This window comes from Cupressus sempervirens, chromosome 4, assembly GCF_028749045.1.
Source record: "Cupressus sempervirens isolate cs-2001-9-10 chromosome 4, ASM2874904v1, whole genome shotgun sequence".
Taxonomy (NCBI): Eukaryota; Viridiplantae; Streptophyta; class Pinopsida; order Cupressales; family Cupressaceae; genus Cupressus; species Cupressus sempervirens.
In genome coordinates, this window is record NC_143121.1 from 223,236,600 (window position 1) to 223,262,745 (window position 26,146).

Sequence of the window (26,146 nt, forward strand, 5' to 3'; positions counted from 1 at the left end):
ATGCATCCTTTAGCTAGATCTCCTATCACCAAAGTGTTATCCTTCTTAGTTCAGCTTGCCAGACGCATCACTCATCCAGATCCATCAGCTTAGGTGCTCTCTGATAGATTTTTGCAGGATATAGCTTTCCTCATGTCTGATCTTGGTCCGTTAGTACCTCGTCCTACCCATCTCGTTGGCAAACAGTTCTCTTTGGGATTTTCACTTTCTTTTGATTTGGGATCTTCCCTTTTGGGTCTTGAAATATCTTTTCCAAGCAATCTCCTTGTTCCCTCCTCAAGGTTGCCATGATCTTCCATATCATGGTATGCTGCGAATGGGGCAATTAGAGCGTAAGGTCTTGATCAGGTCTTTTGCTTGTTTTCTTTTTCTGCTTGTGGGTTACCTAGTGTCGTTTCCACACTGCTTCCTCTGGGATTCATGTGTGATACTGGGGCAATCCTTGTGTGTTTTTTTTGAGTCAGTTCGTCAGTCCTCTAGACGGTTGGTGAAAAGGCCTTGATGTTCTTGGTAACCTTGGCAATTAACCAACAGTCCTATAGCAAATCTAGTGCTCAACTACATGGTGGTACTTCTCTTTGAAGTATCCCCCCGCTCAAAAAGCTTCAATGGATTCCTTTTATAGCGCTCCGCTCCTCCATCTCCCCCCCCAATCCTGGAAAGTCTTAAGCTTGCTGTACTATTGTGCCTCTGATTTCCCTTTATCATTCTCCCGTAGTGAGAGTTTGAGCTAATTCAGCCCCTTCTCTTTGCCAACCTGCGTCTCAGCTCGTCTCAATTTCTTGTACTTTTCAAGAAGTCATCGAGCCTCATTTCTCTCCCCGCCGCCTTCTTGAGGGGGCATCATCTAAGTCTAGTCTCTCCTCTTCTTATCCGAGACTGGGGCAACCTTGTTGCTAAAACATCTTCTTCGTGTCGTCTTCATTCGAACTTCTTTGAAATAGTGTTGTCTCAACACTATGTCAAAGAGGGGCAAAATGTAGACACCTAAATTTGATTACACTATTTTAGTAATCCTATTTAGTTATCTAAAAAAGGCATTATTAATTAAATTTCTATTTAATTAATCCTTTGTCATCCCCTAGTTGATTAATTTAATTAATCATCTATAGTCCTAATTGATAAATCAAATAATCTATTATTTATCAATTAAATCCTATTCTTCTATCTAATTCCAAAAATCCCCATTTATTAAATAAATCTATTTGATAAATGAAATCCTCAAATTCAAAAACCCCTAACCTATTTCTAATCCTCCATTTAGCCTAATCCACCCCATTCACCCATACTAACCAAGCTTAGCCACTAACTCACCCACCCTCATTAATGCCATCCACTTGCACATCTCTAACATCCCTAATCTAATCCTAAACCCAAGCCTAATCCACCCCCTAATGTTGTCACATTCCTTAAACAAGTTTAAGACTTTCCTAATCCAAACCAAAGTCTCCCCTCAAAAAAACCCAACCACTAAGTCATGAGTGCTCTTACAAAACATAAAGACTCTTACAAGCCCACTCATGACTCTTACATCCATCTTACACACTCTTCCCTCTTCCACACTCATTCCTCTTACATCCCTCTTACATACTCAACCCCACTCATCATGACTTTAACCAACCCTTAACCCTACCCTCTCACACTCCTCCTCCTTGTGACAAGTGTCACCTTCCCATTGGTGCTAAACAAGCACAATCCATGTGCTCCCCTTTGAGTGCATCTTAGCCCTCCTTAAGCCTTCATCCATCCTTGCATCTAAGCCCTCCATCCCTCTACCCCTTAGCCTATAAATTGAATCCCATCCCAAGCCATTTCATCAACAATCTTTGAGCTAAAGTTACCATGCTATTTTGAGAACCAAAGCCATCAACCATACCCTTATAATGCCAAATTGAGAGCTCACAAAGCTACCAATTTGCCATTACCCATCTCCATTGAAGCAGCTTTTGAGCATCTTGAGCATACATCCACAGCAAAAGGACACATCTACAGAATCAAGAAAGCATGGAGTGTTTTCTCTTGTGAGGTTTTGCACTTCTTATTTTCTTTCTTAGTCTAAGCATATATGTGAATTTAGTTTTTGGTTTGTGAATGTTTACTTCATTTGTTAATGTTCTTTGCATACTGATTTTGGTTCTACACCTATGAGGGCACTACTCATCTCTATGACATATGCACTGATGTATGGATCATAGTCTTCAGGAGGCTTGAATTGATGCTTCACATATGCATTTGCCATTTGCTTCACAATTTCTACATTCTCAAAAAGGTCCATGCAATTGGTGAGGAATTTAGAAGCAATGTCCTTGTACCGTATGGAACCAAATCTATTCTGTAGAAATTCTTCACCTAGAACAATGCGCAATGACTTCTCCACACTTGGACATTTTATCACAAACACATTTTCCAAAGTTTGTGTTTCGATGACACTAGTGATTGGGCAATCCCAGTCAGCATTTGGGCTCGGAATATAAACTCGGTCACACATGTTTAGAAGACAAAATCTACAACAATACATTACAATATTACATAAGAATAATGTGATACAAATCATTTGGTATAAGAAATGGAGCTTACTCACTATATTTGTGACTTGACATATGATACTATTCAATATACCTAAACCAAAAATTAGCAAGTTATTTTGTGTTGAAGACTTAAATATTTGTATTTAAATATTTTGATTAAGGTGTTTTTTTTGTTAGAAATACGTGTTACAGATAATATAACTATTTTTATTACTAACAAATTTATTTACATTAATATAGACATTAATACTATTTATAAATGTAATTGCAATTAATAATCATAAATTAATGATAAAAATAATAGATGATATATTTTTAATAATTATATTAATCATAATATAATTGATAATTTCACATTAATTTAAAATTGAGATTAGAAATACTAATTTAGTGGATTAGTAATATTTATATAAGTAAAAACTTTTTAAATTTATCTAAGAATCGAAGAAGCGATTTATATGTATTAATTGATATATAGATCTTTTGTATTTAAATTTTCATAATCATTGAATCCTTATGAAGTTGTATAATAAACATTTTTGTTGGGGAATCTAGCAATTTTGTAATATTTTTATTTAGTTTTATTTAACAATTAACTCCAAGATTTAGATCTTTAAATGAATTAGCAAACTGTGTTTATTTATTTTATCATTTATTTCAATTTAAAACACCAAATACATGTCACCAGACAACATTGATTGTCTCATTTTTGCAACCATCGACTATGGTGATAGATACAATATTATTGTGCTCACTCCTTTCTCTTTTCATATTGTGAATCTTAAATCTTCCCCAAATACTGTCTATACGTTTATAATAATATAAAAATGTCCATTCAAAATGGCTCATTGCTTAAAATTTAATTTTTTTCAATTTAAATTTATTATTTAAATTTTACTTTTAGCATATATCTATATTCCCAAAAAGAATTTAAAAATAAAATCTATATGAGAAATATTAAAATAGTATAGTTTAAATATTTAAATATTTAAAATATAAATAGTATGATATGATATTTTTGTTTCCTACTTACATCATTACAATAATTATTTTAATTGTAATTATAAGCCTTAAAAATTCAATTACCCTTTTAGCATTTTTTTACTTATCATAGATGCTCTCCCTTCGCTTTGTACCGCAAAAAAAAGGCATCATTTATCTTTTACTAAGAATAAAAAGGGCAACACAACCAAAAACATTATCAACTATAGGATGCAAGTTTATTTGGCTTGCAATATGATCTAATATTCATGGAAGCTAGATCCTTGTATCAGATTCGATGCCTGCCTATACGCTTAGAGACATCTATATGTAACTACAGGCTTAGAGGAATTATGGATTAAACCCAAAAGGCCAAATTGAAACCGAAAGTGAAATCATGTATAAGCCCAAAAATACAAGTTGTGCATAAAACTAAAATTACAAGTACTGCCAAAATTGCAAAATTGTGCCCAAATTTTGAAAATTATAATTATAAGAAATCCAAAATCAACTTGTAAAAGATCTAAGAAACCAAAATCCAATTATTAAAAATCAAGATACAGTTAAGTTAGGTTCCAAGAAGTTAAGTTAGGCTCCAAGATCATTAAATTTTAACAATTTTAGGAAAGCACTCGTCTCATACGATCTAGGGATTACTGGATAGACTTTCGTCAAGAAAATGATTTAGTTACAATTTAATCATAGACAAAAAAAAAATTGATTTTTGCAAGCAAAGACAATTACGAACCATGCTATTTCCCCTTCTAATAATTTGCAACACATGATGATGTTTTAAGTCAGTCGTCACCGTAATTGTATGAATTGTAACTTAGAAATAAATCAGAATAGAAGATAAAAAGAATTATTTAAAAAAATAACAATTAATGGAATTAAATATATTTTATTACATTGATTATTTGCATTTAAAAAATAAAGAAAAGTAAAATCTGTAGATAAAAGAGATTAAAAAAGAGGGTGGGGGTGGCAATAATCTACAAAAATATTTATTTATCAACGAGAAGCATTAGATCCCCAAAATCTATAATGATTAGTGTATTTTTGCTTCTAAATTCAATTCTGTAGAAATTATTTTGTATGACCGTTTCCAATCAAATTTCATGATCTATCATTACAATAGCAAAATTCAAGATCTACAATCTTATTTCATTCTATACATTTCTCATTCTAATAATATATCATAAAATACAATAAAAAATATTGATACCAAAAACTTCTACACATTTAAATAAAATAAAATAATTCTAATTAATTTAGTATTAAAATAACTTACTAAAAATAGACAGTACAAAAACTAAAATAACTACATCAACTTAACAGAGGAAACCAAAAATTATGGTCAACAACATTCATTTATATTATATCATATCATAAACTTATATATCATAAACTCGCATGCATTGGAAATAGATTTACATCCACCTATACTAAGAAAGAAGAGACCCCTTTTTCACTATGCATTCGTGCTTTTCCTCGTTTCCAAATCCTTAGAAACTAGATGTCCAATAAGCAATTCGTTATCAGTGACATGGACAATTGTCTTGCTGTCCAAGTGATGCAGGAGCATCTAGAGGTATAAGGGCAATCCTGTGTCACCCAGAAAAATGTACTTAGACTTAGTTTCTGTTTGATGTGTTTTCATTTTTGGATACCCATTTGGGTCAAATAAAGGTTCCAACTCTCACAGTTTCACTATCAGTGCGTTTGAAAATCTCGAAAAAATAGGAGCATGTATTTGGGCCATCATTTTGGTAAACTAGAAGGTGTGAATTGGCCAGATGAATGTAATCATGATTTAGAGCATTCCAGAAAAAGAATCAGGTCAATAGGCCCCACAGTTTGAAAGTTATTGCAGTTTTTCGGGTTTTGGAGACTTCCTAAGAATGCTTCAAAGTCAGGTTTGGGGCATTAAATGACCTCGAAAAGGGTCGAAAAATGGGGGACAAGCGAAGCTGTCTATAGGGCTATAGAGCGCTTCGAGAGCTTTCCGAAAATGTAAATGGTTCGTCAATTGGAGCTACGGTTCAAAAGTTATGCCTCCCGGAAGTTCGGTTACCGTTTCTGGATTCTTCTAGATTTGCACCGACTTCTAATGCAGCTTCTGGAACCTTCTATTTTGTCGGTGGATGCCTACTAGCACTTTCTAGAATGTACTCCTAGTCCTTAACCCTCCGGGGTCTATTTAAGGATATTTCTGGCATTGTAAAAGGCAGTTCGGAGTGGAGTTTGAGAGGAGGTACTGAAAGGAGAAATTATCTCCAGATTTATGCTATTGTAAGCCCTTAGGGCATGTTTTGAAGTTTATTTTCTCTGTAATGTTTGTAATAGCTTATTTTCTCAGTTAATATAATTTTTCCTTTCTGTTGTGTCCATTTTGTTCTTGGGTTGTGTCCCCATCACCAAGGGATGGAGAATGTTTATAACAATCTTCCCACATAATGATATGCATTGCTCCCCTAAAAGCACATATTGTCCTCTCCCAATGGGCCCATCTATAGAATCCAACCATTCCAAGAATAACCCACCTCTAACTTTCTCATTTACTCAACCAATTTCCCTTTACTCTCACCAAGTCTACTTTCACTAGAACTTGCTACCTCCATAAAAAAACGTAGCTTTTTATTACAGAACACGTCACAAGAAAGAGAAAGGACAGATGACGCATTAGCTCTGTATATTGAACAGACATTTATCCACCATAAATCATGTGTGGATGTAATTTTATTCCTTTTGAAATGACTCAAACTCTTTTTCTTTCGGGTAATCATGAAATCGAAAAAGCTTCTGTCAAAAGTCACAAAAATAGGTGTTTGTTTGCATGTTGCGTTATGTGTTCAACATAGTTGTCCAAAGCAACCAGCTTGAAACTCGACATTTGTGTACATAGCATCTGTCAGACTCTATGTCACACTTTCATTTAATAAAATAGGCTATATTCATTGGAATCTGTAACGAGATATGAATAATTGTAATTCATTGATGCATCCTGCTGCTTCAAGGTAAACAACGTCTTGATGAAATGACTGCTAAGGACACAATAATGGGTTTCCTGTTTGTCTTTCTCATGTATAAAGTCAGTCCCCACATTCCCAATGTTTGGAAAAAGAATTGAAATTTGCATGATTTAAGTTGCATCACAAGATTCTACGTCGTCGTTTTCTCAAGAAACTGCTAAAAACTCGTGAGTAGGAGCCGACTGAAACCCACTTGATATTGTCTCCTGAGTATAAATCCTACAACCCCACTACAATTGTCATTGCTCTTATAACTTCTCTGACCTTTGATAAAATTTTCCTTTTCTTCTCCTTGTATCTTGTAAGAACTAGTGAGTTTTTAGGTCAGCAAGTTTTAAACTGTAGAACAGAGGAAACTGTTTGTTAGATTGTCGCCTTTTATTTCTCTCGTTGATACATAGAAGATGGAGATTTTCAATTGCAAGAGTCTAGGGGTTAGAGTTGCTGGTCAGCTGAAATGTTTAACCTCAGCCATTCAGGAAATTTATATAGCTGATCTGAAATTACCTAAAGATAAGCGAAATCCCATTTTTCACCAGTTTTATAATACTCTTGTAAGAGGCGCTGAGCTGGCAAAAAAATGCGAAGGCATAAGCATTTTCAACCTTCCTCTCAATTATAGGTATGCCTCACAAATACTCAAGCTTGAAAAGGACATTAATGGCTTCCTGAGCTTAATTCCAGCAAACGTATTGCTTGATACTAGAGTTCTTTTAGCAGAACTGAAAAACAATTACCCAGTAGAGGTTGCGGATGTAAGCAGGGGACTGAATGATTTCATCTTCAAGCAGACTTCCATGCCAACAGATGACCCTTCCCAAAACACCATGATGCTTCAACAAATGGTTTTAGATGATTTATTTGCAAGTAGTGAGATTTTAGGAGATCCTGGAAGCTATAATCATGATAATGGTTATGGAAAATCTCAAAAGATTTTTGGTCTGGAGAAATCCATTGGAGATTTGAAGGAGGTTTTGTTCAACGATGAATTGTCTGTCATAGGAGTGCAGTGTATGGGAGGATGTGGCAAAGCCACATCGGTTTTGGCTCTCTCTAACGATTCTCAAATTAAAAGTCTCTGAAAATTTCTAAGTTTTCCTGCCTTGCATGCCAACATATTCCAAGATTTTGGGTGCTTTTTCTTCCATCTTCAAAGATGAGATGAAAGTTAATATCTTCATAGTCATAAGCCAAAGGTTTCCTTTTGGAGATGTTTGCCTTGAAACGAGTTCCTTAAAATGTAAATTTTTGAATTTCCTGTAGTAGATTATAAATATATATTTCTGGTTTGCAATTTTATGTATTATTGTCATTCTCTGTTTTATTTACACAGGTCTCTGTAAATCTCTTGTACTATGGTGTTTTTCTGTGGCTTTATGTACTTATTACTGGTTTCAGACCACTTTAATTTATTTTTCTTGCATATTAAAAGAATTACTGAATAAATAGTTTTGGTTCAATATATATATCAAATTATTTTGGAAGCAAAGTATATTGCATCACAGTTTTACAGTCCCCTAATCTGAAGGGCGTTTTAGAGACCATGTGGGAAAAGATAACTGGAAGATGCACATATACAGCTACAACAGCAGCTTTTGAAACAATTAACACCAATGCTTGTGATTCTGGATGATGTTTGGGACAGAGTAAGCCTGAACAATTTGCTATTTGAAGGCCCAGGGTACAAAACCCTAATCACAACTAGGGATAGTTCCATTGAACCAAAAAACCCCTTTACTCAAGTGTATCAACTGCAGTTGCTGGGCCAGAATGATGCTGTGTCACTTTTTTGCTTCTGGGCATTTAGAGGGAAATCATTTCCATGCACTGCAGAGGCAAATCTGGTGAAAGAGGTTTTTATTCCTCTCTGGACTCTTTAATGTTTTGTGTGAGTGTAATATTCAAATATGCACGATTTTTGTTTTTATTTTTTTGATCTGCAATTTTTACTACAACAAAATTTTAACTCTGTTGGCTTTTCTATGGATTAGGCAGAAGGAAATAAGGACTAGTTAGCAAGAGTGAGTAAACCAAAAAAAACATTGTTATCGTTAGCAGCAGTTGCTAGGGAATCACTAAAATATTCGATGCAAGTTCCTCATAAATTTGTACGCAAAAACTACACTTTATTTCTACGGCCCTAAAAAAAAAGGAAATGTAATATTAAATATTTTGCACCGTTTTTAGGATTTTCAGACCAAATTTTTTCTACAAATTGCTAGAGAGACGAATCAAACAAACACCTCCAACGTTTTGAGAGACGAATCAGTACAAACAAACATTGTCGGATCTAAAATTCTCAAAACCATACCTTTAACAAACACACTTAAGTTGCAATCGCCTCACTGTAAATATGCACAAGACAACAAAGACATAGAATGAGTACGGATGTGGTCATATTACACAGCAGTTGCAAACCTAAAAAAACTGCGATGCTTCACTGCAAAAACTTACCACTTGTTCTACCCACAACACGAACAAGATCATGTGAACTAAGAAAACCAGCTTTCCTTTCTATAAATGCCACCGAGACACATTCTCTCATGTATTAATTGCCTTATGACCAAATCCAGACAGGTGTATCCAATAATTACTGTGATGAACAACGAAATGAATTTTCAATCCACAAAAAAAAAGATTTGATCAGATTTTGCTTCATTCATGTCAGATGAAAAAGGATGACAAGAAATGCAGAAGTCAAAAACAACAACTCGATCACCTAATCCGTGCAGTCTCAAATTAAATGAGTACATTCCGCGCAGTCTAAAATTAAATGACTTGTAGTGGAAAGATTTGATTAGATTTTGTCTCCATTTGTCGACCAAAGACATATTACAGTGCACACAACAAAAATGAAACCCCTACTGTTTAGGTAATTGGCCAATAGCCAATTGACACAATCATTTCAATAAAGATGCAGCTCAACCCAAACCAAAAATATTATCCAAAAGGTTTGTAGATTTTAAATAAACTATTAGTATTGGCCAATAAACTATTAGTATTGGCCAGAACAAAATCGAAAATAGCACCCAGTCGGATGCTATAATATCCTGCTAGGCAGGAACTAAAAATGTACACATCCCACATAGCATTTATAAAATTGGTTGATCCGAAATTAGTTAGTGGCACTATTCTCTCATACAACTTAGTTTGCTTGGTCATTGCTTTGGTAATTGCTGGAAATTATGTTTTGGACAGTTTCGTTACTTTCATTTCGAAAACAGTCTCAGACCAAGACCAACTTTAGCGTTGGCAACCATGTGAATGGGTTTTTATTTAATTTTCATTTCAGTAGGTTTCCTTGTTTGTTGGAGTAGAATTTACGGCAGAGACGGAATAAGATTTTGAAGAGGGTTTTGGAGTATCAACTTGGCAACTTATCACAAGGTACTGAAAACGTTAAATCTGTATCTACTATCAAGTGGGTTGTTTTGGGAGAGTGGTATATTTGCCTTGGAATTTCAGTTAAAAATCTGTATAGTTACTTTTCTTTTGGTATAGAGGTAAAATTTTACGCAATGTTATGTATAGAATAGTGTTATGGATGCCAAAATGACTCTGCATAAAGTGCAGCAGTCTAGATAACAAATCTGTCATAAGTTCAACATACCAATGATCTAATACTTTTCCTTTCCATTTGTCAAGTTCTTCACCAGCTTGAGTCTCTTCAGTAACGTTATGGATTACCTTTAAATCTCTGTAAGTCTGGATGGCACCTTTATGACTTGTAATTTGTAAAGATGGGATGCATCCTGAATGTCCCCTGTAAGCAGTACTCTACAATCTTGCCTTACTTCTGCAGGAGTTAAAGGATTGCCTTTTGAAAGTGCAGAGGTTTGAACCCGGGTTATGCTCATACAGATGTTCCCTTAATCCTTCCACTAAATCTTTCTATCAAAAAATAGCCACGATCAGATTAACGTTATAGGTTTATTTTTTATTTTTCATGTCTAAACTTTAGGCGAGATATACGTCAATTTATCTTAAAAGATAAATTTAACATTCTCCATCCTTGCAAACTCAAGAGGGCTAAATGGGGATTATATTATTGAGTATTTTTCAATTTTCAAGGCGGATCCATGTCCAAAGGTTGCCATTCCGCTAAATTTAGTCAATTACTATCGTCTAGTCTCAGCTTTGTGTGGTCCGCATTAGCAATAGCATGGTTGCTTTAACCCGGGGAGCTTGTGTTTTGGGCTTTAACATGAGTCATCATCGTGAGAATTCTTCCACCTTTCCACTGCACTGTGTCCGGCGAGATAGAGTGCTTGATGTCGTGTTAATCGGAGAAATTGATTTTCTGCAGTTTGGAACATTATTTGCTTTCGGTATCAATTTCTAGAACAATGAAATTGTTGAAAGAGATCCTTTGTTTCGCAGTTAAACGAATTCACAATTTCACTGTGACCAGGAGCATAACATAATTATTATTTTTATCTTTTTTCCTAATTAAAACTCATATTTTTGTGCGATATTTGAGTTGCTCTCTAATAGAGTTGCTTTCCCTTCCCCATATTTCTTTGCAGTTTTCTAACAGTCCATTAGTCGATATGCTCCCTCTTATGTTAAAATGCACCTAAGTTCAAAGCTTTTTCTAAGAATCCCGAATCCAGACAACTCTGCTATGAACTTTGGGACTAATGCACCTTAGCTGAATTGAGCGGGGCTGTTTTATTTCTCGGGAGGTCAGTAAACATCGTCACTTTTACTGATATCTATCTGTAGGATGAGGGCAATCTGCAACATTTGATGGCTCTAAAAGTGCCATCAAAATGAATCTTATAAGTGGTCTAAACCGATCTCCATTTTCAACTTAAATATTCATAATATCTGGTCCATACTCGGCCATATTAGTAGGTGAAAACAATCAATGCATGGTCTTTCATCTATACCAAAGAAGTAATGTTAATTAATCGTGAGACAACAGAAACATAATGTGATTGTTGATTTGCATTCTATAAGACACAATGACTCACAATTTTGATTCTTTACAGAAAGGAAGCTACAATAATGTTGTGAGAGAAAATAAGTTATAGATCTAGATAAACTTCAGTAGCATAACAATTTATTCTTGGAAAACCCTTAGGGAAAATCCTTATGACCAATAGCATTGTAGACGAAAAGTTTGCTGCAAGTAACTAAATAATACTTTGTTAGTTAAGTAGTAATTGGTGATGTAATAAGTTGTCAGTTGCTGATGGCTGGCAGCCTTAACCAACTTTCAAGCACTACTTATATCTGGCTCAGGACAAGTTCATGTTATGGTTATACAGACTTTACACTGGAAATGCAATGATATATCTTTTTGCCAACTTACCATGTTATATGTGCCATCTGAAATATGATGTTCTTGTATTCTGTTTATGTTTTGGTTTTCTCTGAGTAATAAGCACACATCCTGAAGGGAGTAAACATTTTGGTGCCATTGCCTGATCGAATCTAGAGATCTGAAGTAAGGCCAACAGGTGGGGTGGTGGGATAATGGGCCATACGATCAACCGACAAGTACAGTGATGTCGAAGACAATAGGGAAGAAGTGCAAGAGGATCAACTGACAAAGGACTTGTAGTACACGTGGGAAGATTTGGTTGACCAGTATGTGTAGAGGGAAGCTCGAGAGAGTGGTCTCTGATGGCATGGTACCGTATGAACTCTGTGTAGTTGGCTTAAATTGTTTTTCTCGTAAACATTCCTAGATTGTTGGCCCATAACATGATTGAACTGCAAGAATGAGAGGAAAAACAAAGGGAGCAACTTCGACAACAAATACTGCAATTCTTCAAGGAGAGGAATCAGAGGGAGGAGGAAGAATTTGACACAAATAGACGTTGTACCTCCAACAATGCTAATAATTACTGCTCCTTATGCCAAACAAAGACAAAAAGATGTGCGTGGAGAGAGAAAGGAGGATAGAGAGAAGAAGCATTGGAGAGATCTCTTCAAGTCAAGAGGCAAAGTGAAAGACAATGATGATTTTAGAGTTTTGTTGAGGAATCTTAATGCCCACCACAAAGTAAAAGTTAGATTGCTAGCCAAAGCTAGAGTAGAGAGGCGGAAGCCAACCAATAGGGAAGGTGAGATACAACGTATGTGGCACGAGTGGGAGGAAATTGCCAGAAATCCAACACTCCGGGACAAGGTAGGAGGATCTTGTTGACTAGGAAAACAATCTATTTGTACGACCAATGGTGGACGATGGGGGCTTAGAATTCGACTCCATATAGAGTGACTTGTCCCCACACTACATGTGACAAAGATAACAAAAGAGAAACCTCAAGAGCGAGGTAGCTGAATTATTTGAGAATACTCTGTTGCGTATCGAAAACCTATTCACATCAAAGGTGTCAAGGATAGGGGGTTGAAACCAAAGACTCTGGGGAGAAGGAAGTGTAGGCACAAGGGAGTTGAACAAGGTGGGAACAACATAGGTGGGTGCATGGAGAGATTGTGTGTGGTCAAGAGTGCAAGTGAGGCACAAAAACGTTGAGAAAAAGACACTACATTATGGTTCGACACACATGGTGTGGATTGAGCTAGAAAGATGAACACCTCAAAGAAGCAAAAGCTTCCTAAATTCACAAGGTACGGAGTAGAGGATCTTGTCCACCATTGTAAGACTTGTATAACCATATGGGAGGCCATCGATGAGGATGACCAAGACTATTGGTTAAAGACATTCCCTTCCACCTTGTGGCAAATTGGCATTGACAGGTGCACAAACTTACTAAGAGGATGATGTGGGATGAATTGAAGAGGGCATTTGAAGAAGAATTCAAATTGCTAGAAGATGACAATGAGATAGTGGCAGAAACCTATAAATTGTAGGTTGAGAGAGTTGCTTGGTAAGTTAGAAACCAACCAGCTAGTGGGCTACAAAAGAGGTGGTTTATTGAAGGGTTGATTCCCTTTTTAGTGGAAGAAAATGAAGGTGTTACCCCCCTCTTCATATGCTAATGCCTATAATTGCATAATGGACATTGAGAGTGAGAACAAGACGTCCCAAGGGCAGAAGCAACCTAGCGATGATGAGAGTTCAGATGAGAGCGCCAATGAAGAATCTAAGATTGTACATGCTTGGAGAAGAGACATAATGCGGATGATGAAGGACCTTTGGGCCAAAATAGAAAAAAGAGGGTATCATGGATGACAAGGAGTTGTGGTGTATCAGCTGCAAAGTCGAAGGCCACTCAAAGGTGAATTGCCCAAAAAATTCATTTTTTGACATCTATCAAGTACTGGGACACTCCATTAAGGAATGTCTATAAGACTTGAAGACTAGGAGCACACAAGTGCTCACAGAGGGAGAAACAACAACAATAATAATACACGCAAAAGCCAGATCTAGTAAGATGCAAAGGGGTGACCCACGATCCAATGCCAAAGATGTAATGCGTGGGTCACTTTGCTCGGGATTGCTAGAGCGAGCAGATGAGTGGAAGTTTGTTGTGCAAATGGTGGTTTAGGGAACCATGAGGATGCTAACTGCTGAAGTAGAAGGGAGTACAAATGCTAGACATAAAAAATTATGGGGAGAAATACAATCACTAAGCTTCAAGCCAAGAAGGTAGGATACTGTAGTCCTTGTATGAAGAAGGGAAGACTGAGGGAAGCCAAGGTTGATATTGTATAGGCAATGGAGGAAGAAAGAACCTCGCATGACACTACCGGTACTCCTCTATGGTCAAAGTGAGAAAAAAACATAATGAGGTAGATGTTGTAAGCCATAGTAGCCATACGAGCATCAAACCTTCAGGAGACCGTGCCACAGTTAAAGGCAGCTATTACCGACTAACACAATCGGTCAGGACCATTAGTCGGTCAGGACCATGGCAAGTCTATAAAGGAGCAAAAATTGTCTTGATGTTGTTGGCGGTATGCATTGGGAGGAGACCTGCTATGGTAGAGATAAAAATAATGAGATGAAAGCTGACAAATACTATCATCAACAAAAGCTCCAACGTGAATGTATTGTTGGAGAAGACATAGAAGGCCCTCGTGTAATGGACACCCTTGGATGTCCCCAAAAACTAAACCAATTTGCTGAAAGGAATTTTGTCAAACAGTTTGCATTCAACCTCTTATTTCTTCGTTTAATGTTTTAAACCCCTTATAACTCCGAAAATCAAATGTTTATTTGTTTGTTGTGTTTTGTGCGTGGAATTGGTATCATACAACATAAACAAGAAAGAAACTACAATAATATGCAAAGTGGAAATGAACTGCTGCTAATAAAATGTTATTTTCAGAATTCATAAAACCAAATACATGGCAGATTTATCAACTCACTAATTACTTCAGCAGTATTGACATAATACTCCAGCCCATACTTTCAAACTTGCTGCTACAGTGCTTTGTCCTTCAATCAGTCCACTACCTTCGTAATATCATTCCCTCAAAGCGGCATAAGTGTCAGAAAAGTAGTGAAGAAGATATGAGCAAAATACCAAATCTGCCTGTAGCTGGAAATGCAACTAAATTGCCTGATAATGAAGCCAATAACAAAGAATTCCAAAGGCCAAACCCCAAGGGAATGACGTCTAGAATGTTACAAGAGAGGATAGACGTCCTCAAATGCCAAGAACGGAGCTGCAACTCACACACCAATTTCTTCTCATATTCAACCTGGCTAATGAAGCCACAAATGCTTCCTTTTATTCTATTTCCAAGGGTCCGCTCAACTCATATGGGCAATGTGGGATAAAAGATGTGTAGTATATAAAACATATATTAAAATACCCCTTATGTCTCCCTTGGGTACACATCCCCATAAAATAAAAATTTAAAGTAACACTTTAATATTTTACAACTAAATTAGACGTTACTTTAATAAAACTTCAGGCATTAAAATGTATTAGCAATTGGACTCCGAATAATGCGAGTGATAGCTCATCGGAAAGCTCTCATCGAGGAGTATCAAATCCAATCACCAAAATTGACCTGCGCTGTGTCTTGCTAACTTACTAAAAATAGTAAGTATGCCTGAAACTGAGTAAATCAACTTCGTTTTGGCCCAAACTGGAAATGACTAGGCCAAAACACTCTAGGATCCCATTAAACCCTTCGTTAGCCCTCGGGACCATGTAGAACAAGGCTAATGCACACACACTTAGTCAACTGCTAAAATGGGGACATTACAGTCCGCCCCCCTTGAAATTGCTTGTCCTCAAGCAATCTCAGTCCAGCCTGCTGAATAACTTGCTCACTCTCCCATGTAGAATCTTCCTCCGGTAGGTCTCTCCATCTGACCAAATACTCCTTCACTATCCTGTTTTTAAGCTTCCTCTCTCTGGTGTCCAGAATAGCCTCAGGTACTAACACAAGCTTCCCCTCCTCATCCAAAGGGGGTAAATCTGCAGAAGGCACTACATTTTGACCAATGGCTTTCTTAAGCCTAGACACATGAAACACATTGTGCACTCGATTGCCCTCTGGAAGCTCAAGCTCATAGGCGACTTTGCCCACTTTGCGAATCACCCTGTAGGGACCATAAAATCTAGGTTTCAACTTTTCAGCTCCGCTCTTCTTGAGCGATGACTGTCTATATGGTTGTAGCCTCAAGTAAACCATATCCCCTACCTCGAAGCTACGCTCTATTCGGTGCTGATCAGCATACAATTTTTGTTGATTCTGGGCCTGTTGTATATTCTCTTTGAACACTTTCAGGATGTCCTGACTATCCTGCAATAAGTTTTTGGCTTTGGGCACTCTACTGTCCCCCAAAACTAAATCCATGAAGCTAGGTGCTTCATAACCATAGAGTGCCATGAAAGGAGTCATCTTGATGGACATATGATAAGTGGTGTTATAACAATACTCTCCCATATGCAACCATCTGATCCAAGCCTTTTGTTGTGCAGTTACATAGTTCCTCAAATATCCTTCCAGCCATTTATTCACAATCTCTGTTTGCCCATCTGTTTGTGGATGATAACTAGTGCTAGGTGTAAGATCTGTACCACACAACCTAAACAACTCTTGCCAAAAAACACTCATAAACTTACTATCCCGGTTGCTGACAATGAATTTGGGCAGCCCATGTAACCTGAATATCTCTCTAAAGAAAAGATCTGCCACCTGTGCTACTGTGTAAGTGGACGGAATAGCAAAGAAATGAGCAAACTTCGTCAAGCGGTTCACCACCACATAGATGCAATCTCTTCCCTGCACTCGTGGTAAACCAGTGATGAAGTCCATCAAAATACTTTCCCATTTCCTATCAAGAATGGGCAAGGGCTGTAATAAACCTGCAGGAAATGTGTGCTCTCCCTTATTCTGTTGACAAACCACACACTCCCTGACATACCTCTGAACATCATCCTTGAGCCCTTTCCATGAAAACCGCTCTCGAATCTGCCTGTAGGTCTTGAAGACCCCCGGATGTCCAGCTGTGGGTGCATCATGAAATGCTTTCAGTATCGCCTCTCTCAAATGTGATGACGGAATCAAATAAACTCTATCCTGAACTTTGATCAATCCATCTATCACCTCATAGTGATCATCTTGTATGGTACTTGAAATCAATCCAGAAGCCCAAGCATCTCCGACATACTCTGCTATAATCCGATCTCTCCAATCTCCTGAAATCTCTGCCAGAGCACATAAGTGAGGTCTTCGAGATAAGGCATCAGCCACCACATTTTTCTTACCTTTGACAAACTCTATGTCAAAGTCATAAGCCTGCAATTTAGTCACCCATTTTTGTTGCCGGTCATTAAGATCACGCTGGCTCATGAAGTATTTAATACTGTTGTGATTAGTCTTGATCACAAAACGTCCACCTACCAAATATGATCGAAATTTGGCCAATGCATGCATTATGGCCAACATCTCCCGGTCATAGACAGAATAACTCTTCTCAACTCCCCGGAGCTTCCTACTCTCGAATGCAATGGGATGCTTCTCCTGCATCAATACTGCTCCAATCCCATCACCTGATGCATCACAATGAAGCTCAAAAGGCTTCGTGAAATCCGGTAGAGCTAGAACTGGATATGAAGACATTACCTGCTTAAAATGCTCAAAACACCTCTGTGCTGCCCCTGTCCACACGAAGGCTCCTTTCCTGGTAAGATTTGTCAAGGGTGTAGCAATCTGTGAGAATCCCTTAACAAACCTCCTATAAAAACCACATAAACCAAAGAATCCCTTAAGCTGTGTAAGGTTTGTGGGAGTAGGCCACTCTACAATAGCTCTAATCTTTTCGGGATCAACCCGAACGCCATCTGCACTAATGATATGCCCAAGGTAAAGGAGCTCAGTCATGCCAAACTCACATTTAGATTCCTTGGCATACAATGACTCTCTCTCCAGAATAGATAACACCTCCTCCAGATGATGTAAGTGCTCCTCCCAGGTCTTACTGAAGACCAAGATGTCATCAAAGAAGGTCAAGACAAATCTCCTCAGCTGCTTCCTGAATACCTGGTTCATACAACTTTGAAATGTAGCGGGTGCATTGGTTAGACCAAATGGCATAACCATGAACTCAAAGTGGCCATAGTGACATTGGAACGCTGTTTTCTCAATGTCCTTTGCTCTCATCCTGATCTGATGGTATCCGGATCGCAAATCAATTTTGGTGAAGAAGCATGCCCCATGCAACTCATCAATCAACTCATCAATCCTAGGAATGGGATACCTGTTTTTAATTGTTATCTTATTCAGTGCCCTGTAATCGATGCACATGCGCATCGTCCCATCCTTCTTCTTTACCAATACTACTGCTGAAGCAAAGGGGCTCTTACTGGGTCTGATATGCCCCATCTCCAACAAATCCTTAATCGCCTTCTCTATCTCATCTTTGTGTTTCTTAGGATGACGATAGGGAGTAATCATAACTGGTTTGGCTCCCTCCTCGAGCTCAATAACATGTTCCATCCCTCTGTCAGGAGGAATCCCATGAGGAATATCGCTAAATACTTTAGCGTGTCTATCAAGTATCTTCTGGATATCTGGTGGATGACTCTTTTCTTGTGGCTCTGGTGAAGTTGGCATAATGTAGCACTCTATTGCCCACTCTATGTCATCATGACGAAAAAGTCTCTGCATTCTCCTCAAGGACACTACTCTGCAACCTCCATCTGAAAGACCTCTAAGTACCACAGTTCTGCCCTCATGCGGGAATCTCATCTCCAATTTCGCTAGGTTGAGTGTGAACTCCACTAGTGAAGCCATCCATGTCATGCCGAGGATGACATCATAATCTCCCATGTCCACAACGTAGAACTCATCCTGCAACTCGTAGCCATCTCCAAACCTGATGTGAAGATTAGATATCTTCCGAGTGCATAATAATTTATCACCGTTAGCCACCATGACTCTAAACCCATCATGCTCCTCTGTCTGTAACTCTCTCCTGGCTACCAACTCTGCATCTATGAAGTTATGTGTAGCCCCAGTGTCAATAAGAGATATCACTTTCTGCCCCTGGATAGTACCCCTGACCTTAAATGTGATTGCCTTTTGGGCCCCTGTCAAGCGTGCCAACGATCTATCATCCTTAGGAATGCTGCTATCCTCTATAGTGTTACTCTCATCTGAATTGGAGTGCTGATCCTCCCCCTCTGACTATGAATCTTCTGCTGAAAAATACTCCATTTGATTTGCCTTAGCCTTGAGAGAACATTTATGAGATAAGTCCCAAGGCTCTCTACAATGGAAGCACAGCTTCTTCTTTCGAAGTTCATTCAAGGTTTCATTGTTTAGTCCTTTTGATCTTTCTTTGGGTTTGCTATACTCTTTCTGAAACATTTTTTTGTCTTTGTCCTTGCGGTAGGAAGAATCTGTTGAATGGTTTTTTCCTTTGTATACCGAAGGGGCTAAATCTTGTGCCTTTTTAGTTGCTTCAGCTAAGGTGAGTGGATCATGTCCCTTCACCCAACCTCGTAATGGATCAGCAAGACCATCACAAAATAACACCACCAATCTCCTAGGAGAGATATCAGTAACAAGTACAGACAAGCGCTGAAACTCGGCAATGTAAGCATCCACAGAACCTGACTGATTTAATTGTGCTAGTTCCTTGAAATGTAACTCGGGATCCCTAGTGTCAAATCTCTCAATAAATGTTTCGGTGAATTCCTCATAGGATGTAATCTGATTATGCCCCAAAGTCACCATGCCATGATGCCACCATTCATGTGCAATGCCATCCAAGTGCATAGCCGCATACTTGATAGCCTCCTCCTCAGGCATAGGATTTAGCTGCAAGTATGTATCTACCTTCTACACCCATGCTCGTGCAGTCATCTTCCCTGAAGCATCATAATAAGGTAAGGAAAGTTTTCCAACTTTCTTTCTCAGCTCAAAGTTTTGATTCCTCCCTCCTGCTCTAGGCATGTGTCTCATCCTCAAGTCCATATAATCTCTGAGGGAAATATCCGCCTGAAACTCCGGTCCACTAGCCTCCCAGTCCCTCCTGAAATGATCCTGTAACTCGGTAATCTGCGGTTCGTTTACTGGTTGAACCGGATCTCTGGGTGGGAAGGTGGGTAGAAGAGGTCTCGAGCTCACAGTCCGCGCTGGGCGTGCAACGTGTCTAAAGTTATCAGCCTCATTCCCATTGTTGCCGTGTCCATTATTACCATTAATGTTATTCTCAGGACCATTGTTGTTGCCTTGGCCTCCATGGTTATTGTTTCCCCCATTGTTATTATTTCCCTCATTGTTATTGTTTCTGTTGTTGGCATCACCTGGATTAATATTGACACCCATCTGTCTAGCCATGAGCTGCAACATCATGTCCATTCGCCTATTTTGCTTCTGTTGCATACGCTGCCCCTACTCTAATGTATCCAATAATTGTCTGAACATTACGTCCCCCTGATCTGGACCGGCATTCCCGCCTCCGCCTAATTCTGTATTCCTGTCATCTCGATCACCCATATTGTTAACCTGATCAAAGAATATCTCCTCTGTGTCTGTATGGCTGGATTCAATGTCCCCTTGCACGGATGTACTAGACTGTTTGCTTTGCAAGTCTGAAATCCTATTTTGTCTTGCTCTGGTATCGCGGAAATTATAAGGCCCCTGTTGCATGCTCAAACATAAATGCTTAGCCTGTGTTTTTTTAATTTTTTTTAATTTTAGTGTTTTGACATTTCGTCAAACACTTTTCCCTCTATCCGGCTGTTCCAAATTCCCTATAAGACCTCCACAGGATGGCAGGACTTATAGCTCTGATACCACTGTAATGGACACCCCTGGATGTCCCCAAAAACTAAACCAATTTGCTGAAAGGAATTTTGGCAAACAGTTTGCATTCAACCTCTTATTTCTCCGTTTAATGTTTTAAACCCCTTATAACTCCGGAAATCAAACGTTTATTTGTTTGTTGTGTTTTGTGCATGGAATTGGTATCATACAACATAAACAAGAAAGAAACTACAATAATATGCAAAGTGGAAATGAACTGCGGCTAATAAAATGTTATTTTCAGAATTCATAAAACCTAATACATGGCAGATTTATCAACTCACTAATTACTTCAGCAGTATTGACATAATACTCCAGCCCATGCTTTCGAACTTGCTGCTACAGTGCTTTGTTCTTCAATCGGTCCACTACCTTCGTAATATCATTCTCTCAAAGCGGCATAAGTGTCAAAAAAGTAGTGAAGAAGATATGAGCAAAATACCAAATCTGCCTGTAGCTGGAAATGCAACTAAATTGCCTGATAATGAAGCCAATAACAAAGAATTCCAAAGACCAAACCCCAAGGGAATGACGTCTAGAATGTTACAAGAGAGGATAGACGTCCTCAAATGCCAAGAACGGAGCTACAACTCACACACCAATTTTTTCTCATATTCAACCTGGCTAATGAAGCCACAAATGTTTCCTTTTATTCTATTTCCAAGGGTCCACTCAACTCATATGGGCAATGTGGGATAAAAGATGTGTAGTATATAAAACATATATTAAAATACCCCTTATGTCTCCCTTGGGTACACATCCCCATAAAATAAAAATTTAAATTAACACTTTAATATTTTACAATTAAATTAGACGTTACTTTAATAAAACTTCAGGCATTAAAATGTATTAGCAATCGGACTCCGAATAATGCGAGTGATAGCTCATCGGAAAGCTCTCACCGAGGAGTATCAAATCCAATCACCAAAATTGACCTGCACTGTGTCCTGCTGACTTACTAAAAATAGTAAGTATGCCTGAAACTGAGTAAATCAACTTCGTTTTGGCCCAAACTGGAAATGACTAGGCCAAAACACTCTAGGATCCCATTAAACCCTTCGTTAGCCCTCGGGACCATGTAGAACAAGGCTAACACACACACACTTGGTCAACTGCTAAAATGGGGACATTACACCTCGATAAGGTGATACTTTGGCCGCCAACCTTCCATTTGGTAGTGCAGACCAAAACAACATCAAATCGTTTAGAATGCTCATGGCATAAAATGTAATCATTGACACCCAACAATTGTTCCTGGATTTTGTGGTCATCGCATTTGAGAAGGCATATGGTGCCTTCCTTGGAAGAGGTTGGTGGAGCACTACAAAAGAAAAATATAATTGGAAGAAGATTACACTCTCTATCGAGAGTGATGGAAGAAAGTACGTTATTGACCTGCAGAATCAGGGTGTCAGTTAGGATTTTAGATCAGTCAGGGTTTTGTGAAATGGGACCCCATCTTTTGCTTGGCAAAATACTAGATAGCTGGTTTAGTATAGATTTGGCAGTTTTTTGCAAGTCTTAGGATGTTAAGGTGAAAGTGTTGAGCATCCTAGAGGTTCAAGAGGTTTGGAGTTGACATTTAGAATAGGGGTATAATTGAATTCGTAATATGTTAACAATGTTCCAACTTTATGATTTGGTAGTGATCTTGAAACCAATGCGATGATTTTGAAAATGCCAAGGCAATTTAGAAATTGATAAGGGGTGGTTTTGGTTGAAAGACTAATGCTTTCATGTGAAGTCCACAAAAGAGAAGGTGGATGGAAGTTGAAATCTCTAGGTTCTAAATGGTTGGGCTACTTTAGGGCATGGGAATAGAGCTTGACGATATACAAAATAGAGTGGAAAATAAATAGAGAAGGTTGTTGGACAAGTAGGGAACTTTTGTGACCTTTTCACACCATCTCCTCGTTGTAAATGGGGAGCCCTTCTTTTTCTTGGCAGTAGAGTAGATAGTTGGCGTAGTTTACATTTGGCAATGTTTTGCAAGTCTTAGGATGATGAGGTGAAAGTATTGAGCATCCTAGAGTTTGAAGGGGCTTGATGTTGAGATTTGGAAAACGGGTATAATTGAATCCCTAATTTGTTAACAACGTTCCAACAAGTGTGAAATTGTTGACCTAGAGGAGTATGTTGTAATAATCTCACTTTGATGAACATCAATCAGTCACCCAAAACTTTTTCCAAAAGAAGTAGGCATTGTGTGAAGTCTAAGTTCTGATTTTTGAAGGAGATCTGATGTGAAAGTTGGAAATCTGATTTGGGATTGAATGTTTGAAATAGATTGAGAATCTGATATGCAAGTGAAAATGAACAAGTGTGGGTAAACAAAGGAAGAAAATTGGGTTGTCAAAGTACAAAGACATGGCATGTTTGAGGAAGAGCTAGAAAGAAGAGTTTCAAGCCAAGGCGGGATTTCAACTGTGCCTTGGAATGAATTCCAAGCCCTAGTCAAGATCGGACCTTGGGTTGGAATTCAGTCCCATGTCAGCTACAAATTCTATACAAGGAAATGGAAAATCCCAAACTGAAGATGAAACAAATTTGCCTATGGTGAAAGCCAAGAGGATTTCAAGAGCAAGATGGCATCTGGGAACATTAAAATTCCAAATGAAAAAATGATGAACAAAATCTGGGCATGTTGATATTGAAACTTTCAAATTTTTGCAATCAGATTTATGGCAAATAAGTTGAAAACTATGAGAATAAATGAAAAAGGCACTGGTTGCAAAAGTACCAGGAATTAAAGAAGTATAAAAGGGGGTGACGTCATTTAGGCGAAGAAGAGTTCATGCTATGTTTCAACAAGCGTTGGCAATTAATTCTAAGACCTGGTTGGATTCCAACCTAGTCTTGGAACATTTTCCAAGACATGGCCAGAATTCCGATTTGGTCATGGAAATTTTCCAAGACCACCTTAATTCGCTCCCTAGGTATGGGGAAACTTCAAAAGCATAATTGTAATGTCCCCATCTTTTTAGCCTCTCAATGGAGTTCTTAGCCTTTCATTCTTTGAAGGCTAAGTGGAGAAATAAGGTGAAATAATTAAATTAATTTCTTATAAAGTCATTAAATAATTTAAAAATTAAAAGGTGACTTTATATTTAATTAATTTAATTAAAAAGTGACTAAAATAAATATTAAATCATAAGTCACTAAAATAATATTATATTATATGGAAAAAGGAATCATCTAGAAGCACAACCAATTATTGTTGGAAAGGAGGAAGCTTCTAGAAAAGTGCAATAAAATAGTATTTATGATTCTTCTAGAAGGGGTGAAGGAATAGAATAAATAGAGGAGTGAGCCTCATTGTAGGGCATCTAGATTTGATATTGACATTTACTTGTGCACTTGTGGAGCCAAGGGTTTCTATAGGACATTTCAGTCATTGAAAATGATAATTCTCTTTGATTGACAACTTTGAGGCTGTGAAACTATCTGCTGATATTGTTGCATTTGCTGGAGGTGATATTTCAGTCATCTCATTGAAGCTTATTGGGTTTTTGCAGCAATTCATAAAGAAGATACACTTCAGATTTAAGGGTCATTCGATGCCCTCATTTTCTCTACACATTGGAAGGAGTTAAGCAGCTAATTCGGAGGCATATTAGGAAGTTTATACCCATTTGCTATAGTGCCATTGCTGTAGGAATCGTGAATAGTCTTATCGCTACAGTGGTCGTGAATAGTATTGCTACAATGCTGTGAACAATACCGCTACAGTGCATGACAGATTCTGATAAGTTTTAAAGCTGCCTACCAATCTCAGGTTCCCTTCATTTTATTTTCATGTTTATGCATTATTTGAAAGTACATCTACATGGTTTTGTATGGACATTCTAGTTAGATTGTTGAAGGCATTGTAACCTGATTTTATATCAGGATTTTTATATCAGCAAAATATCAATTTTGAAGTTTGGAATATAATGTTAGTTTGTATGCTAACTATTTGACATAATGTCACTTGGTTGTAAGTGTTAATTTACATTGAATAGATGTCATATATCCCTCTGCTGTACAAGTGTTTGACAAGATTTGTAAAAGCAAATATAGCAAGTTTCAATCAGATTTGGATAGGGATATTACAGTGGTATTAGAGCTTTCATCCTGCCATCCTGTGATCAGTCAAATAGCAGATGAGTGAGAGAGAAATCAGATGTTATAACAGGGAACAATAAAAATAACAATATTAGAATCCTCAGGTTGAAGGGGATGCATTCTCAGAAGCATTAAGAGAAAGAGATACCGGCAAAACAATTCAAAATATGGCAGAAGAAGAAAATAGGGATGCAATAGCTGAAAGGAAATTTGACACCATGCTTGATATGATGTCACGCTTATTAGCAAAAATGGATCAACAAGCAACTCAAAATCAAAACATAGCTGAACATAGTGAGGAAAGGTCTATACATCGCGCTGAAGACACTAGAGGATCAGCCTCTAGGCCTCTTTTTCCCACCTTTACACCAAGAGAAGAACAACCACATACTGCTCCAGCTGTTTCTTTTGGAGACGAAGCTAGACAGGCCTACTTGGAGTATACTACTCTTCGTCTTGATATGAGAGAAATATGTATGTTTGATCAATTCATGAAGCAAAGGAATAGGAGAGGAGGAAGGAATGATCACTATGCTCCAAGAAATGACTATCAACAAACACTTGTAAGATGTCCATGCCTTACTATGATGGAAGTAACAAATGCACAGCTAGGTCTTGGGTTCAAAAGCTTGATAATTATCTTTCTTTTAGACCAATGCCTGAAGAGGATGCTTTAAGATTTGCCACACTACATCTTGAAGGAGCTGCTCATGAGTGGTGGTATCATGGGTTAGTCGCTCTTGGACACAACCTTATCACTACATATGAGGAGTTTACCAACATGCTGATTGAAAGGTTTGATGTCAAAGATCCTGAGGTGAGTTTCCATGAATTGGCACAACTAAAACAGCATGGTTCCCTTGATGCTTATGTGAATGACTTCCAACAATTATTGGTCATGGTTCGTAACATCAGTCAAAGAAGATTGGTGGTCTTATTTATGGAAGGATTGATGTAGCCCTTGAAGGGTTGGTTGAAAGCTTCTGATCCTCCCTCACTACAAGAAGCAATGTAGAAGGCACGAAGCATGGATTTCATTGCCCCTACCAGCAAGTTTACATCAAAGGGAACATTTTCCAATCGTGACAACAAGAAGTTTCCTAAAAAGGAGGACAAAGCTAAAGGTAAGTCTACTTTTCCGCTTGACCGTGAGACTCTTAATGATTTAAGGAAGAGGAAACTATGCTTCTATTGGAAGGGACCACATGATATTAACCATGACTGCCCTATGAAACCTAAGGGGAAGTCAAATCGTGCAATGTGGGCACTAATTGAAGATTTTGATTCAGATCAGCAATTTGAAATGAA

General features: G+C 37.9%; 1 protein-coding gene across 4 annotated transcripts in view; it reads left to right on the top strand.

Moving 5' to 3' along the window:
* Window positions 1-9,544: 9,544 nt before the first annotated feature.
* The window catches only part of LOC149560803 (DNA-directed RNA polymerase I subunit rpa43-like), a 169,069-nt gene continuing 152,467 nt past the window's right edge, over window positions 9,545-26,146 (top strand). For 2 of the 4 annotated variants that reach the window (XM_089824827.1, XM_089824829.1), the window contains exon 1: window positions 9,682-9,928. The gene's annotated coding sequence lies outside the window, so the exon portion shown is untranslated. Of the gene's footprint in view, window positions 9,929-10,135; window positions 10,241-26,146 lie in introns of those variants that run through there. The other 2 variants (XM_089824828.1, XM_089824831.1) reach the window with 2 other exon arrangements.